The following is an 18,399-nucleotide window of genomic DNA, read 5'->3' on the forward strand; positions in this document are numbered from 1 at the left end:
TATATAAAAAAAGAAAATACATCATGATTGAGTTGGGCTTACCTTAATAATATACATGGCTGATTAACGTTACAGAAATTCATCAATGTGATTAACCACATTAATAACTTAAATAGATTTAAATAGATTAAAAAGAAAAATTGTATTATTTCAGTAGATATAGAAAAAAAAATCAATAAAATCCAACATTCACTAATGTTAAGACTGCTTGGCAGATTAGGACTAGTAGAGGACCTGAAAAAGGGTATCTATCCATAAAAGCTCCACATAAAATGTATTATTTAATAGTGAAATTTTGAAGGTTTTCTTTTCAAGATCAGAAACAAGACAAGGCCCAAACATGACTCTATCAATATTGAGCTGGATGCCAATGCAGTGAGGCAAGGAAAAAAAATTATGAAAATCTAATCGGAAGAAGTAATATGATTGGAGGTGAGGGCACGGGTTTGAAAGAAATTTAGGAAGCCTTGTCTGACTTAGATGCATCTATTTATTTATTTTGTTGATTAAATATATTACCTGGTAGATAATGTTGGATAGAGGAGCCTGGTGTGCTACAGTTCACGGGGTCGCAAAGTCAGACATGACTTAGCAACTGAACAACAATTGACTGGTCAAAACTCTTCAAACTGAATGTTTTAAAATAGGTGCAATTAATGTTACATAATCATACCACAATAAAATTAATTTTTAAACATCTTTTAAAAGATATATATATGTATGCATATATATGAATATATGTATATATAACCTGTTAATGCTACTAAGTCCAAGCTCATGCTGCTTACCGCAGGATAGGCCAATAAGTCAAGAGACGAGTTGTGGGGCAAGGAATAGTGACTTTACTTGAAAAGCCAGTAGACAGAGAAGATGGCAGACTGGTGTCTCAAGGAGCCATCTTACCTGAGTTAGAATTTGGGTTTCTTTTATACTAAAAGGGAAGGGGGTATGGCTAGTTATTGCAGATTTCTTGGTGTAGGAATCCTTTTTTTCTGCAGCTGTACAGGCAGGTCTGGTCACAATGTTCCTATAAACCTCCAACAAGACAAATGTTATTCTCTGTTCTGCAACTTTTTATCTCTATATGAATGGGAAAGTGTTATACTTTTAAAGTCAGAGCCCTGAGAATGGGCCATCGCTCCTATGGTTTTCAGGCTGTAGGCAGCGTTATTTTGGAAAAGGTGCAGAGCCAGCATGACTAAGCACAGGGTTAGTGCTAAAGGAATAGATCCAATATGGAGTCAGTTTGTTCTCTGTTACAGTAATGGGGAAATAGGAAGAAGTTGAACCAAAGGAAAGGGGCCTAATATTTATTCAGTGCTTATTCTCTGAAAGTTCTGGACTAGACGCTTGCACATATTTAATTATTTAATTCATACATTCTCTCCACTGTCTTGAAAACTCATGCAATTGATGATTAGGAAAGTTACTTGAGAAAAAGGACATATATTTGCATAAATTTATCCCCATTGTTAAATACTAGTTCAAGCTAAGTGAACTAGTGAAAAGTGAATGTAAAATTATACTGACTAGCTCAGTGTCAATATGGGACCAAGATTTTAATCTTTCACTCCAGAGGGCACATACTATGACTTGAAAGCACATAATAAAAAGATTTTTGACATGGGAATATGTTGGGGTCCTAGAAGCGTGGTTTGGGTAATCACACAGAATATCTCTAGTCAGAGTCTATGTAAGATAAGAGAGAGAGGGGGCAGGGTGGGGTAGACGGAGGAAAGCTGGAAGGGAAGAGAGAGATCTCTGCCTCAAGTGTACAGCTGTATGCAAAGAGTAACCAACACAAACAGAGCAGATTTTAAAAAGTATTGACACAAGGAGGGAGGTACAACCCTATTATGACTTGCTGAGATAGAACTGGTGACAAAAACATAGTAAAAGGGAATATCCTGTTCAAAGACCACATTTACTGGAGAAAAAGAAGCCATCCTGGAAGTGACACAAGAGAGGAAAATTACTGGGACAGTTTATTGATTGACTGTTAATACGAAAAACGCTGCATCTGATAAAATGTTGCCTGGCTTCTCATTGCTTAGAACAAGAAGAAATTATTTCAATTTAGCAGACACTTCTGAATTCCTGCTGCATGCCAGACAATTTGCCAAGGCCCTGGGATGCTTAAACAAGTTCGATCTCTAAGCTGGAAGGACTCTCTAAGCCCAGAACTCTAGCAGAAAGTGTCCTTGCTTGGTATACAAAGGCCTTCTGTTTTGATCTCCAACCATCTTTGCAGCCTCATCTGCCAGAGTGAAAGCATTATCATCTATAGTGGTTCAGCGCTCTACATTCTTATCTACCTTAATCAGATCTTCACTCTTCCAGTTATTTCCAGTTGCCAAGTCCAGTGGAATTCTTTTGTCCCTGATCAGCTGTTTCTCACCTTCAGTTATATTCCTCTCTCTGACATTTCCACTTTCTACTTTTTCCTGTCTTTTTTCCTTTGGACAATAACGTGTTCACTTATTTACATATACATAAAAATTGTGAGGGCTTCCCTGGTGGCTCAGACCGTAAAGCGTCTGCCTGCAATGCGGGAGACCTGGGTTCGATTCCTGGGTTGGGAAGATCCCCTGGAGAAGGAAATGGCAGTCCACTCCAGCACTCTTGCCTGGAAAATCCCATGGACGGAGGAGCCTGATAGGCTACAGTCTATGGGGTCTCAAAGAGTCGGACACAACTGAGCGACTTCACTTCACTTCAAAAATTGTGAATGTATTTCAGTGCATATAATAAGTGCTTGAATCTGTCTGCAGTAAACAGATTGGCTTAGAATTAACATGAATTAGGGGTCTCTTTTCCATCTACTATAAAAGTGATTCTTAGAGATTATTGTTGTTGTTCAGTTGCTAAGATGTGTCTGACTCTTTGCAACCCCATGAATTGCAACATGCCAAACTTCCCTGTTCTTCACTATCTCCCAAAGTTTGCTCAAAATCATGTCCATTAAATTAGTGATGCTATCCAACCATCTCATCCTCTGTCGCCCCCTTCTCTTCCTGCCCTCTGTTTTTCCCAGCATCAGGATCTTTTCCAATGAGTTGGCTCTTCACATCAGGTGACCAAAGTATTGGAGCTTCAGCTTCAGCATCAGTCCTTCCAATGAATATTCAGGGTTGATTTCCTTTAGGATGGACTAGTTTGATCTCCTTGCAGTCCAAGGGACTCTCAAGAGTCTTCTCTAGCACTATAGTTTGAAAGTATTTATATTTAAATAAATGAGACTGTTGGGTGATATCTTTTGGGGAAAACACTTTTGATTCAGTGATCTAAAAATTAAACCAGAACTCAGAAATTATAGTTTTAAATAAAATTTTGTGTGTTTGCATCATTATAAAATAAGGCTCATTATGGAATAAATATTTACAATTCTGTCATTCAGAGGCAATCTGAGGTAATTTTTGTGTTATCTTCCCCTGAACTTTTCTCTAACTTTTTTTCTTTGTTGTACACACCTAATCACATTGGTGTATAGATACCATATATTTTTTAAAGTTTCTAATTGTGTAATTTAAATGTTATAGCATTAATAGTCTGAAACTAGCCTGGAGGGCTACAGTCCATGGGGTCGCAGAGTTGGACATAACTGAAGCAACTTGGCACGCAAGCATGCACGTAAGATCACAAGGCATTATGTAATTCAGTTGTTCATGTTAAATATGAATACATGCTCATTTAAACACCTTCAATAGGCAAGTAGAGTAAAAAATGATTTATCCATCACATAATCCCAATTTTAAAGGTCTGGGAACATGGAATATATTTCCATTTATTTAGTTCTTCTTTGAGTTCATTTATCAGGGTTTTGTTTGTTTCCTCATATAGATCTTATACATTTTGTTAGACTCATACCGAAGTATTTTATTTTGGGGATGCTGCTGTAAATGGTATTGTGTTTTTAATTTCAATTTCCAGTTGTTCATTGCTGGCTTATAGGAAAGTGATTGACTTTTGTATATTCACCTTGTATCTTACAACCTTCCTATAATTGCTTATATCCTTATCTGTCTTAATCAGATCTTTACTCTTCCAGTTAGTTTTTTAATATTTATTTGGATTTTCGACATAGAAAATTGTGTCATGTGTGAACAAAGACAGTTTTATTTCTTCCTTTGCTATCTGTATAGCTTTTATTTCCTTTTCTTGTTTTATTGTACTAGCTAAGACTTCCAGTACAATGTTGAAAAGGAGTGGTCAGATGGGTCATCCTGGCATCATTCCTGATCTTAGTGGAAAAGCTTCTATTTTCTTACCATTAAGTACATTGTTAGCTATGAGTTTTTATAGATACACTTTATCCAGTTGAGCTAATTTCCTTCTAATCCTAGTTTACGGAAAGCATTTATCATCACTTGGTGTTGGATTTTGTCAAATACCTTTTCTGAATCTACTGATATGATCATGTGATTTTTCTTCTTTAGCTTGTTGATGTATTACATTAATTGATTTTGAACGTTGAATCAGCCTTGCATACTTGAGATTAACCCCACAATCATGGTGTATAATTCTTTTTATAGATTGCTGGATTTGACTTGCTAATATTTTACTGAGGATTTCTGCATCTACATTCTCGAGCAAGACTGGCCTGTAGTTTCCTTGTCTTACAATGTTTTCATCTGGTTTTGGTATTACGGTAATGCTGGCCTCAAAGAACGAGTTAAGAAGTCTTTCTTCTGCTTCTGTCTTCTGAAAGAGGTGAAGGGGGGTTGATTTAATTTCTTTCTTAAAATTTGGTAAAATTTACCCCTGAACCCATCTAGGCCTGGTGATTTCTGTTTTGAAAGGTATTGATTATTGATTCATTTTATTTAGTTGATACAGGCCTATTCCAATTGTCAATTTCTTTCTGTCTGAATTTTGGTAGTTTGTGTCTTCAAGGAATTAGTCCATCTCATCCAGATTATCAAATTTATGGGCATAGAGTTATTCATAGCACTCCTTTATTCAAAAGTAAGTTGCAGAGTTTTTGATACTTTCTCTTAAATACCTCAGCTTCCACCTGCTAAAAATAAGGATATTCTATTACATAGTCATAGTACCATTACACACATAAGAAAGTTGACTTATTAATTCTCATATTAATTTAATAATTAACTTAGTAATCACAAGGGAAGGAAATATTCTGAGGTCAACACCTTACCAAATGATCAAATTTAACACATCAATGTGATAGTCGGTCTTCCCTCAGAGTTCAGCTGGTAAAGAATCTGTGTGTGATGCAGGAGACCTGGGTTCAATTCCTGGGTTGGGAGATCCCCTGGAGAAGGAAATGGCAATCCACTCCAGTACTCTTGCCTGGAAAATCCCATAGACAGAGGAGCCTGGTGAGCTACAGTCCATGGGGTCATAAAGAGTTAGATATTAATAAACACTCATACATGGGCTTCTCTCTCTGGCAGATTTAGGACCTTTGCATTACTGATCAAAAACTGGATTTCATAGGATAGGAGCAGAGAAAGGACGAGAGCAATGAAGGATAAGTATGGGATAAGCTCTGTGAGAAGCAATAAAGAACTCATCTCTGAGAGAGGAGGAACCTAGCATCCTGTGGATATTCAAAGATACAGACTTCTAAGAATCTGTAGCTAGAGATGCTGTGAGAGGGAATGATAGGAAGACTATCCCACTTTGAGACGTTACCTCACAGTGTAGCTCTGAAGATGTTTTCTCCTGTATCTCCATCCTCTGCTTTTGATTATGTTCAGTCCCTGTCTGCCTGATTCTTTTACATTTTCTTCCCTCAAGAACCGGCTAACTTATTCCTTGAGTACTTTGGATACCGCTTTATAAAGATAATTTGTTTCCCTTGCTGAATGAAGAAGCACCCTTCTATATTGCCAGAACTTGCCTGTTACTCAAGAGAAGCTGCAGTGGCACCCCACTCCAGTACTCTTGCCTGGAAAATCCCATGGATGGAGGAGCCTGGTAGGCTGCGGTCCATGGGGTTGCTAAGAGTCGGACACGACTGAGCAACTTCACTTTTGCTTTTCACTTTGATGCATTGGAGAAGGAAATGGCAACCCACTCCAGTATTCTTGCCTGGAGAATCCCAGGGACGGGGGAGCCTGGTGGGCTGCTGTCTATGGGGTCGCACAGAGTCGGACACGACTGAAGTGACTTAGCAGCAGCAGCAGCAAGAGAAGCTGCAACTAATTTTTATGTGAAATCTCCTGTCTTATGAATGTTAACAAATTTAAAACTTTTCATGCACTTTGTGGACTAAATGTAACACAAATACGAACCTCCAGTTTGCAACATCTGCTTGAGGGAACCCGGAAGTATAGGTAGAGGAGAATTCTAAGCCAATAATTAGGCAAAACTCCCTTCTTGTGCAGCCCTAAAGTTAAAAAATAAAAAAATTAAAGTTACTGAGTAAAAGATGCAGAATACTAAGGACAGAAACCAGAAGAGGTGCATATGTATATATGGCTGTATATACATTTGGCTGCACTGGGTGTTCACTGTGGCATGGGGCTCTTTGTTGCAATGCATGGGATTTCTCCAGTTGTGGGCCATAGGCTTCTCTAGCTGCAGCTCACAGGCTGTAGAGCCCATGGGTTCGGTAGTTGCATCATGGGGGCTTGGTTGTCCCATGGCATGTGGGATCTTAGCTCCCTGACCAGGGATGGAAGCTGTGTCTTCTGCATCGGAAGGCAGATTCTCAACTACTGGACCACCAGAGAAGTCCCACAAGCTTTTTTAAACCAATTCCTTTTCATTTTCTCCTTTAAATAATTATTACTTGCACTGATTTCTTAGCCCTCTAATGGTGAAGTTTCCCCCCCACCACCCTTGCTTTCATTAAAAAAAATCTAAACAGTAAAGTTCCCTCTCTTCTATAAGTGGCCAGCAAAGGATATTTGTCCAGTCAGCCTCCATGATCACAGGGGTCTGTGTTTCACTAGAGATGAGGTGTTCTGCCTTTCACTTTTATTTTTTAAGGTAACAGCTTTCTTAAAATATAATTTACATACCATATAATTCTCCCACTGAAAGTACAAAATTCAGTGGTTTTAAGTATATTCACAGAATGTGAAAACATCACAATTAATTTTAGAACATTTTCATTACACCAGAAAGCCTGTACCCATTTGCAGTTAGGCTCCATTTCCCCCTAACCACTTCTAGGCCTAGGCAGCCACAAATCTTCTCATCAATGTAGATTTGCCTGTCCTGGACATTTTATATAAACGGAATCATACATAGTGTTACCTTTTGTAACCGGCTTCTTTCACTGTATGTTCAAGGTTCATCTGTGTTGAAGCATGTATCAATATTTCATTCTTTTTTATGATGAAATAATATTCCATTGTGGATATACCACTTTTTATTTATCCTGTCAACTTTAACAATATAATAGCCAGTTATTTTGCTAGCAAAGTGAGTTTACATGGGAATAGTGGGGGACTTTGCAACTTGGGAAATGTAAGCTATGGTAAACCCATAGGCAAATCCAGAGAATGAGGAAGGGGGGCTTGTTTTTATAGGGAAAAGAAGGGGATTTGGGAGGGGCTGTGATGAACAGAGAGTCCACTGCGGGGAGCTGGGAATCCAGAGTATAGAGGCTTCTGATTGGTTGGACTGCTACAGTCACTGATTGGCTGGGCTGCCCTGGAGTGAAGTTTTCTGCTGTTTCTGGATAGTAAAGTGAAGCCAGCTTTCTGTTGGAGATCTGGCACACCTCTTACTGCTTGAAGTAATTGAGGGTACACGGTAGGGTGTGAGAGTGCCTCCTACAGGCCTGTCCTGACTCCACTTTTAGCTGAGATTTCTTTAATTTCACATTTCCACCTTTTGCTTAAGCTCTTTCCTTAAAAGCATTGCTGATCAAGAGTCAGGATTTCCACATGCAGTAATTTATTCCTCAGACCTTCCCTGGTTGTCATATTTCATGTCAGAGAGAAGGTACACAAATTAGAAACCTCAGGAGGTCACATTTGAGTAACTCTCAGGAATTTCTCGTTAAAAGTCCATATTTAGTCAAGGTTGTAAGTGTTATAAATTATCTTGAGACACTGGGCTAGCATCATCATATTAAGCATGTCATTTTTTATAAACGTTTGATAAGTAATAGATGTAAAACTTAGCAAATATACAGAACAGAATTAAAAACAGCATTATAAATCCAGTTTCAAGATGGTTCTAAACCAGGAGCTCAGACCCAAAGGTAGCCAGTTGAATAAATCAGAAGACAGTAGGTTGTTGGGTGAAATGTGCTATAACTAATGTGTTTGCTTTTTAATTTTGTGTAGTTGGGCCTCTGCTTCCCCAGAGGTGTGTCCCCACATTTAACAAGAGGTGTTTGCTATTTGTCTATTTTGCATAGACACCACCTTATTCAGCAAGTAAGTAATCAAAGGCTCTGTGGTGATCCAAAATCACCTTGGCCAATGAGTTAGGTGAACATTTCTGAGTTGAAATTGTGTTGGTTATGGAGTCAGCTAACTCCTAATATCCGGAGAAGGCAATGGCACCCCACTCCAGTACTCTTGCCTGGAAAATCCCATGGATGGAGGAACGTGGTAGGCTGCAGTCCATGGGGTTGCTAAGAGTCGGACACGACTGAGCAACTTCACTTCCACGCATTGGAGAAGGACATGGCAACCCACTCCAGTATTCTTGCCTGGAGAATCCCAGGGACGGGGGAGCCTGGTGGGCTGCCGTCTGTGGGGTCACACAGGGTCAGACACGACTGAAGCGACTTGGCAGCAGCAACTCCTAATATCAGGGAGAGATTCCTGATTATTTGTTCATTGGCACTCTAATCATAGGAAGAAAACTCTCCCTACGGAGAAAAAACCAGAATCTTGCATGCTTCCTGGAAGTTATTCCTTAAGGTTGTTGTAAAGGCTTAATGGAGCAGACCAATGAGAGGCTTCTGTTTGGTTATGTAGGGAGAACAAGGTAGTGAACACAGCAAGGGTACACTGTCGTCATATTCTCCAGCTATCAAGACAATGACTTGCTTAAGCATAAAGGTATTCCACAAACTCCCATATATGAAGGTATAACCAGGAGAAAGGATAAGACTCCCACATAAACAATAGCATCTATGGGGTTATTCATTGGAATAGGGGTATTAGCATTGCTTAACTATGCCAAAGCTTTTGACTGTGTAGATCACAATAAACTGTGGAAAATTCTGAAAGAGATGGGAATACCAGACCACCTGACCTGCCTCTTGAGAAACCTGTTGCAGGTCAGGAAGCAACAGTTAGAACTGGACATGGAACAACAGACTGGTTCCAAATAGGAAAAGGAGTACGTCAAGGCTGTATATTGTCATCCTGCTTATTTAACTTCTATGCAGAGTACATCATGAGAAACACTGGGCTGGAAGAAGCACAAGATGGAATCAAGATTGCAGGGAGAAATATCAATCACCTCAGATATGCAGATGACATCACCCTTATGGCAGAAAGTGAAGAGGAACTAAAGAGCCTCTTGATGAAAGTGAAAGAGGGGAGTGAAAAAGTTGGCTTAAAGCTCAACATTCAGAAAATGAAGATCATGGCATCTGGTCCCATCACTTCATGGCAAATAAATGGGGAAACCGTGGAAACAGTGTCAGACTTTATCTTTTTGGTCTCCAAAATCACTGCAGATGGTGACTGCAGCCGTGAAATTAAAAGACGCTTACTCCTTGGAAGGAAAGTTATGACCAACGTAGATAGCATATTGAAAAGCAGAGACATTATTTTGCCAACAAAGGTCCGTTTAGTCAAGGCTATGGTTTTTCCAGTGGTCATGTATGGATGTGAGAGTTGGACTGTGAAGAAAGCTGAGCGCTGAAGAATTGATGCTTTTGAACTGTGGTGTTGGAGAAGACTCTTGAGAGTCCCTTGGACTGCAAGGAGATCCAACTGGTCCATTCTAAAGGAGATCAGCCCTGGGTGTTCTAAAGCTGAAACTCCAGTACTTTGACCACCTCATGTGAAGAGTTGACTCATTGGAAAAGACTCTGATGCTGGGAGGGATTGGGGGCAGGAGGAAAAGGGGACAACAGGATGAGATAGCTGGATGGCATCACTGACTCGATGGACGTGAGTTTGAGTGAACTCTGGGTGTTGGTGATGGACAGGGAGGCCTGGCGTGCTGCTATTCATGGGGTCGCAAAGAGTCGGACCCAACTGAGCGACTGAACTGAACTGAACTGAACTGAACCAAGGCTCACACATAAGGTTGTTACACACCAAGAGGATACTTAGACATAGAGATGTGTCAGCAAGTTTACAAATGATGTGACTTACACTGACAGCTCCACGGAACCTTTCATACAAATGTTTAGAAGATCTTGTTTTTCCATCACAGGGTTGAGTCAGGTTGAAGCAGGGAGTAAGTTTAGGCAGGTTTAGCACACTGGCTTTATGAAATGGGCTCTGGAAACAATTTGGACAAACCACAGCATTTGGAACCCCAGTAAAATTTCTTATAGAGTGAACCAAAGGGTCTTTGCTCCCTTGGATGGACTGATGTTTTCAATGGCAAATCCAGCAATCAGAGAGGTTCCCCCGTTTCACAAGGGGTTGGAAAATAAAAATAAGGGCATTGTTCTTCCATGGAAGGGAGGGAGAAAACAAGGTGAGAGACAGTACTGAAAGGAAGGTACACCGGCTTGGTCCAGACATCTTGGGAAAGCTGTCAGCCTCAGATACTGTCTGCTTCAAATCCAGTGCGCTTTATCTTCATGTCGCCAGATGGTCCAGTTGGGATTCAATACCTGCCTTAAATGTGATGTGTAGATGCAGGGGTCTATTTCTTGGAGTTTAGCAGTACAAACTTCAGTTAACAATACCTGATAGGGGCCCTTCCAGTGAGGCTGGAGAGAGTTCTTTTAAAGGTGCCTCTTCGGGTATACAAAATGTCAAGGTTATAGAGTGATAGGTGGGGTCTTTGACTCCCGGTAATGTGCTGCAGAAAGGGGGCTCTACTAGAGCATGGTTACTTTTAATAGATGTAATTAGACCTTTATAATACAGAAGTATGTTTGTCTTTATCAGTTGTGGATTGAAAGGAGCAGGGGCCAATTGCTGCTGACATGCTGTTCCTGAAATAGACTCCCATTGAAGTTATACAGATATATACTTTGTCATGAAAAAAAGAATATTTAATAAGAATTTCAGAATTTGGGGGGAATCAGACAGGGATAAAAAGATAAGTGCTTCAATCTTTGTGGCCAGCATACACTTTACCAAATTGCTGTGAGTTATAGATAACTTAAAGCAGAGGAGAAAAATGGTTTCTTTACACCTGGAAAACAAAACATTAAAGCAGTTTGCTTTCCATTAGTTTTAGAAATCCTTACCCAGTTCAGTCATATGTTCTTAAAGTTGTCAAAAACCCATATTTCAGAGTACCTGTCAGAGCTTTATACATGAATCTCTTTAAAGAAAAAACATATTTGCAAAAGCATTAAAGTAAAGCAGTAACTGCCTATAACTGACAAAAAGACTTGAGATTTTCTGGGGACCCTGAGAAAGATCTCAGAGTTAGCTCAAGGTCAGAAAGACTTCATTTAGAACTTGCTTTGGGGGAAGTTTATTTAAAATATCAAAAGGTTTTAGACATTTGATCAAACAGGATCATATATTATTATAAAATGATAATTATCTGTTGGATCAAAGTAACTATAAGTAACAAATTTCAAAGGCAAATACAAAAAGTTACATAGTTGTAGGCAAAACTTGGTTCTTTTAAGATTGAGAAGATTCCATTTTCTTAAATAACCAGAGACCAGATTAAGACAACATGAAGCCTAGGAAAAAAAGAACTACTTAGTCCAAGAAAACTTTGCCCTTTTAAGAGATTAATTATTTTTCAAAAAATTTCCCCATAAATCTTCTACAGCTTACAATTTCATTTAGCTTTTGTCCTATTTTTTGTCTTTCCTATTCTGAATTAGCTTCACTTGAGGACAAAATTACACTCTTTCCCTCAATAAAATGTGTTTCCATTCTTCTACCTTTTCTTACCAAAAGTGAAAGTCACTTTCAAAGACTCTGACTCTTTGCAACTCCATGGATGATATAGTCCTTGGAATTCTCTGAGCCAGAATACTGGAGTGGGTAGCCTTTCCCTTTTCCAGAGAATCTTTCCAACCGAGGGATCAGACCCAGGTCTCCCACGTTGCAGTCAGATTCTTTACCAGCTGAGCCACAAGGGAAGCCCAAGGGTGCTGGAGTGGGTAGCTATACCTTCTCCAGCGAATCTTCCTGACCCAGGAATTGAACTGGGGTTTACCAAAAGCACCTGTCTTACTTGTGTTGCATATATAGTTGTTTCCCCTAATTATTTCTGGTAGCTTTAAACAATTGGGACTAGTCTGTACAAACTAATGAATATATTTAATAATTCCTAAAAACGTATATTCCTCAAGGAAATTTTCCAATGTGGTATGTTTACCAATAGCCCCAAATATCTTTCAGTTCAGGTCAGTTCAGTTCAGTCGCTCAGTCGTGTCCGACTCTTTGCGACCCCATGAATCACAGCACGCCAGGCCTCCCTGTCCATCATCATCTCCCGGAGCTCACTCAGACTCACGTCCATTGAGTCCATGATGCCATCCAGCCATCATCCTGGGTCATCCCCTTCTCCTCCTGCCCCCAATCCCTCCCAGCATCAGAGTCTTTTCCAATGAGTCATCTCTTTGCATGAGGTGTCCGAAGTACTTCCTTCCAAAGAAATCCCAGGGCTGATCTCCTTCAGAATGGACTGGTTGGATCTCCTTGCAGTCCAAGGGACTCTCAAGAGTCTTCTCCAACACCACAGTTCAAATGCATCAATTCTTCGGCGCTCAGCCTTCTTCACAGTCCAACTCTCACATCCATACATGACCACAGGAAAAACCATAGCCTTGACTAGACGGACCTTAGTCGGCAAAGTAATGTCTCTGCTTTTGAATATGCTGTCTAGGTTGGTCATAACTTTTCTTCCAAGGAGTAAGCGTCTTTTAATTTCATGGCTGCAATCACCATCTGCAGTGATTTTGGAGACCAAAAAAAAATAAAGTCTGACACTGTTTCTACTGTTTCCCCATCTATTTCCCATGAAGTGATGGGACCAGATGCCATGATCTTCATTTTCTGAATGTTGAGCTTTAAGCCAACTTTTTCACTCTTCTCTTTCACTTTCATCAAGAGGCTTTTTAGCTTCTCTTCACTTTCTGCCATAAGGGTGGTGTCATCTGCCTATCTGAGGTTATTGATATTTCTCCCGGCAATCTTGATTCCAGCTTGTGTTTCTTCCAGTCCGGCGTTTCTCATGATGTACTCTGCATAGAAGTTGAATAAGCAGGGTGACAATATACAGCCTTGACGTCCTCCTTTTCCTATTTGGAACCAGTCTGTTGTTCCATGTCCAGTTCTAACTGTTGCTTCCTGACCTGAGTACAAGTTTCTCAAGAGGCAGGTCAGGTGGTCTGGGATTCCCATCTCTTTCAGAATTTTCCACAGTTTATTGTGATCCACACAGTCAAAGGCTTTGGCATAGTCAATAGAGCAGAAATAGATGTTTTTCTGGAACTCTCTTGGTTTTTCCATGATCCAGCGGATGTTGGCAATTTGATCTCTGGTTCCTCTGCCTTTTCTAAAACCAGCTTGAAGATCAGGGAGTTCACGGTTCATGTATTGCTGAAGTCTGGCTTGGAGGATTTTGAGCATTGCTTTACTAGCATGTGAGATGAGTGCAGTTGTGCGGTAGTTTGAGCATTCTTTGGCATTGCCTTTCTTTGGAATTGGAAGCAAGATCCGATGCTGTAAAGAGCAATATTGCATAGGAACCTGGAATGTCATGTCCATGAATCAAGGCAAATTGGAAGTGGTCAAACAAGAGATGGCAAGAGTGAACATCGACATTCTAGGAATCAGCAAACTAAAATGGACTGGAATGGTTGAATTTAACTCAGATGACCATTACTTCTACTACTGTGGGCAGGAATCCCTCAGAAGAAATGGAGTAGCCATCATGGTCAACAAAAGAGTCCGAAATGCAGTACTTGGATGCAATCTCAAAAACGACAGAATGATCTCTGTTCGTCTCCAAGGCAAACCATTCAGTATCACAGTTATCCAAGTCTATGCCCCAACCAGTAACATTGAAGAAACTGAAGTTGAACGGTTATATGAAGACCTACAAGATCTTTTAGAACTAACACCCAAAAAAGATGTCCTTTTCATTATAGGGGACTGGAATGCAAAAGTAGAAAGTCAAGAAACACCTGGAGTAACAGGCAAATTTGGCCTTGGAATGCGGAATGAGGCAGGGCAAAGACTAATAGAGTTTTGCCAAGAAAACGCACTGATCATAGCAAACACCCTCTTCCAACAACACAAGAGAAGACTCTACACATGGACATTACCAGATGGTCAACACCGAAATCAGATTGATTATATTCTTTGCCGCCAAAGATGGAGAAGCTCTATACAGTCAACAAAAACAAGACCGGGAGCTGACTGTGGCTCAGATCATGAATTCCTTATTGCCAAACTCAGACTTAAATTGAAGAAAGTAGGGAAAACCGCTAGACCATTCAGGTATGACCTAAATCAAATCCCTTATGATTATACAGTGGAAGTGAGAAATAGATTTAAGGGTCTAGATCTGATAGATAGAGTGCCTGATGAACTATGGATGGAGGTTTGTGACATTGTACAGGAGACAGGGATCAAGACCATCCTCATGGAAAAGAAATGCAAAAAAGCAAAATGGCTGTCTGGGGAGGCCTTACAAATAGCTGCGAAAAGAAGAGAAGTGAAAAGCAAAGGAGAAAAGGAAAGATATAACCATCTGAATGCAGAGTTCCAAAGAATAGCAAGAAGAGATAAGAAAGCCTTCTTCAGCAATCAATGCAAATAAATAGAGGAACAGAATGGGAAAGATTAGAGATCTCTTCAAGAAAATTAGAGATACCAAGGGAACATTTCATGCAAAGATGGGCTCGATAAAGGACAGAAATGGTCTGGACCTAACAGAAGCAGAAGATATTAAGAAGAGGTGGCAAGAATACACGGAAGAACTGTACAAAAAAGATCTTCACGACCCAGATAATCATGATGATGTGATCACTCATCTAGAGCCAGACATCTTGGAATGTGAAGTCAAGTGGGCCTTAGAAAGCATCACTACAAACAAAGCTAGTGGAGGTGATGGAATTCCAGTTGAGCTATTTCAAATCCTGAAAGATGATGCTGTGAAAGTGCTGCACTCAACATGCCAGCAAATTTGGAAAACTCAGCAGTGGCCACAGGACTGGAAAAGGTCAGTTTTCATTCCAATTCCAAAGAACCTATTTTAAGTAATGTTCTAGTATTTTGATCTTATTTGGGAGTGATCTAGATATTTAATGACTGTACAGAGAAGGCAATGGCAAGCCACTCCAGTACTCTTGCCTGGAGAATCCCAGGTACAGCGGAGCCTGGTGGGCTGCCATCTATGGGGTCGCACAGAGTCGGACACCACTGAAGTGACTTAGCAGCAGCAGCAGCAGCAGCAAAACTGTAAAGTTTCAGTATGCCAAAAAGATTTGGGGAAACTGTTTAAAAGATTTACCCAGAAGTCTATATCTCATTCACATACTTACAATTCACTTGCTTTCAACATTCATGAAAAACTTTATCATACCATCTATTGCTCACAAATTTTGTAATGAAGATAACATGAATTTATCTGACCAATTAAACCAGGTAGAATAAAAACTGTATGCCTGCATTAGTTTCAAACACTGGTAACTCCAAGGATATGCCTGTTTTAATTAAACCAGTATCCCCAAACTTGCTTTCAAACTGTATCATGTAAACCCAGAAGGTCTCTGTAATATTTTATTTCATTTAAGTGCTCATTTGTTTGTTTTGCTTTTTTTGTTTTTAAGCCAATTAAATAAAGCTCTTTTGAATTAATTTTAGCAATACTATCCAGAGGTAGAAAAGAAAAAAAAAATACCACACATATACAGATACATATATAGATACACTGGTAGCTCAGAGGGTAAAGAATCTGCCTGCAATGCAGGAGACCCATGTTCAACCCTTGGGTCAGGAAGATCCCCTGGAGAAGAGAATGGTACTCACTCCAGTATTCTTGCCTGGAGAATTCCACGGACACAGGAGTCTGGTAGGTTACAGTCCATGGGTTGCAAAGAGTCAGACATGACTGAGCAACTAACACACATATAGATACACATGAGCGCACAGACAGATGCAAACAGGGAACTGATGGTTTTATTTAAAATGTTAGCCATGTCTCAGGTGCAAAAATACAAAACTCAGAAGAATAGTTTGACCCAAATTGTTTTTCTGGCATACTATAAGGATCCTTTTAGAACTGTTTCTGGAGTCAAGTTGTCTTTTAGAAACTTCTGCATATCAATCAAAGAAAGCAGTCTGTTGTCTCCTGAAGTGGTTTGGAGTTCTCTCTGTTAAGATTTCCCCTTAAGATGGCCTTACTTGAAACAAAGGTCGAACCTTTTGAACAGCATAGTTGACCTACCAAAAACTTCACCAACTAGATGGAAATAGAAAACAAAATTTCCCCTAAGAGTTTTGGAATCTATTTGTCTATTTTCAAGAATATAGGACAATTGCTGTTTAAATCCTTCATTTTAGTTGTGTATTTGCTCCAGTTGTCTTAGAAACAGTAATTAGGGGTTTAGCATTTGGATTCTCAGAGGGTCTGATGTTTTGAAGGGGCAGGTTTTTGCAGAGCAGAGAGGAAGATGACATTGGGGTCAGAGCAGGAGCACAAGATGGCTGCCAGGGCGGAGTCTGAGACAAAGTGTGTGGAGAAGACACACAGATGGTCCAAAACCAGAAGTTGGGGAGGGGAATACAACAGTTTGAGACTCTGGTAGATTTTTTTCTTTTTTGGTTATTTTGGCAAATTTAGAAACAGAATCTTGCAAAGAGGCAATTTTAGAGTTTTGTACATGTTTCCAGTTACCAGTGAAATGTTTGTTTTAATTTTAGAATGTAGTCCTCCAATTTAATCTTATTTGAATTTGGGGAGCTTGAAAGTTCCCCATAATGGCAGCTGTAATTCCTAATTACTTTTAGTTTGTCTAGCCCACTTAGTTAAAAATGCAGTAAAGGGTGTCCACAGTTTTTAAACATGAACTAGCCCGAGTCTCCAAAGGAGGACTGCCTTCAGAGCAGTTAGATGAGTGGGTTCCCATTTCCCTAAGTTCTCCCAGAAACCCAAGAAAGTTGATAGAGCCTTTTCCCAGATTCCAAAAGGAATAGTTCCCCGTTAGCTCAGTCTCCAACAGAGAACCTAGCTACCACATGTTCCAGAAAACACCTTGAGTACTAAGGATAAAGCCTTGCGCCAGACAGATGAAATCTTTCCCCTTAGAGGACAAAGCCTTCCCAGAGCCTGAATAAAGTTAGAGAGCTCAAAACACAAAAGAGTGGGGCTTGGAATCCAAGAGAACAGTCTCCAAATTGAAAGCAGTCAGCGACTCAGCAGAGTGATAAGCACAGTTGACTTAGTGCAGGTTACCTCGCTTGATTCTAGCAGCCATAGTCTCTCAGCGTTTGCCTCCTTTGGACCCCGCTTGTGCCACCAAATATGTCAGCTTTAATCATACAATAGCCAGTTATTTTACCAGCAAAAGTGAATTTATTCTACAGTACCATAGGAATTCCCCTTTATGGATCACATCTTGTTGTGGCAGAGGGGCTTGTGTAACCCAGTGAAGCTATGAGCTGCACCTTGAAGGGCCTCCCAAGATGGACGTGTCATAGTGGAGAGTTCTGACAAAACGTGGTCCACTGGAAGAGGGAATGGTAAACCATTCTGGTATTCTTGCCACGAGAACCCCATGAATGGTATGAAAAGGCAAAAGGATATGACACTGGAAGATGAGCCCCCCAGTTTGGAAGGTGTCCAATATGCTACTTGGGAAGAGCAAAAGGCAAATACTTATAGCTCCAGAAAGAATGAAGCAGCTGCACCAAAGTGGTAACGATGCTCAGTTGTGGATGTGTCTGGTGGTGAAAGTAAAGTCTGATGCTGTAAAGAACAGTATGGCATAGCAACCTGGATTATTAGGTCCATGAATCAAGGTAAATTGAACATAGTCAATCAGGATATGGCAAGAGTGGATATCAGCATCTTAGGAATCAGTGAACTAAAATGGACAGGAATGGGTGAATTTTAATTCAGATGACCATTATATCTACTACTGTGGGCAAGAATCCCTTAGAGGAAATGTCCTTAGAGGATGTCCTCTAAGGACAAAAATCCCTTTGAGGAAAGCTCTCATAGTCAATAGAAGAGTCTGAAATGCACTACTTGGGTGCAATCTCAAAAATGACAGAATGATCTTGATTAGTTTCCAAGGCAAAAACCATTCAACAAGACAGTAACCCAAGACTGTGGCCCAACCACTGA

At 40.1% G+C, this 18,399-nt stretch overlaps 1 protein-coding gene across 4 annotated transcripts in view; it reads left to right on the top strand.

The window, feature by feature from the left end:
* Nucleotides 1–18,399, top strand: part of ST3GAL3 (ST3 beta-galactoside alpha-2,3-sialyltransferase 3) — a 226,551-nt gene that overhangs the window by 66,336 nt on the left and 141,816 nt on the right. Inside the window, exon 3 of one of the 4 annotated variants that reach the window (XM_069589026.1) lies at nt 4,533–4,710. The exons of the other annotated variants lie outside the window; for them this stretch is intronic. The gene's annotated coding sequence lies outside the window, so the exon portion shown is untranslated. The remainder of the gene's footprint in view (nt 1–4,532; nt 4,711–18,399) is intronic. 4 annotated transcript variants of the gene reach the window in all.

Source organism: Ovis canadensis, chromosome 1 (assembly GCF_042477335.2).
Source record: "Ovis canadensis isolate MfBH-ARS-UI-01 breed Bighorn chromosome 1, ARS-UI_OviCan_v2, whole genome shotgun sequence".
Classification (NCBI taxonomy): Eukaryota; Metazoa; Chordata; class Mammalia; order Artiodactyla; family Bovidae; genus Ovis; species Ovis canadensis.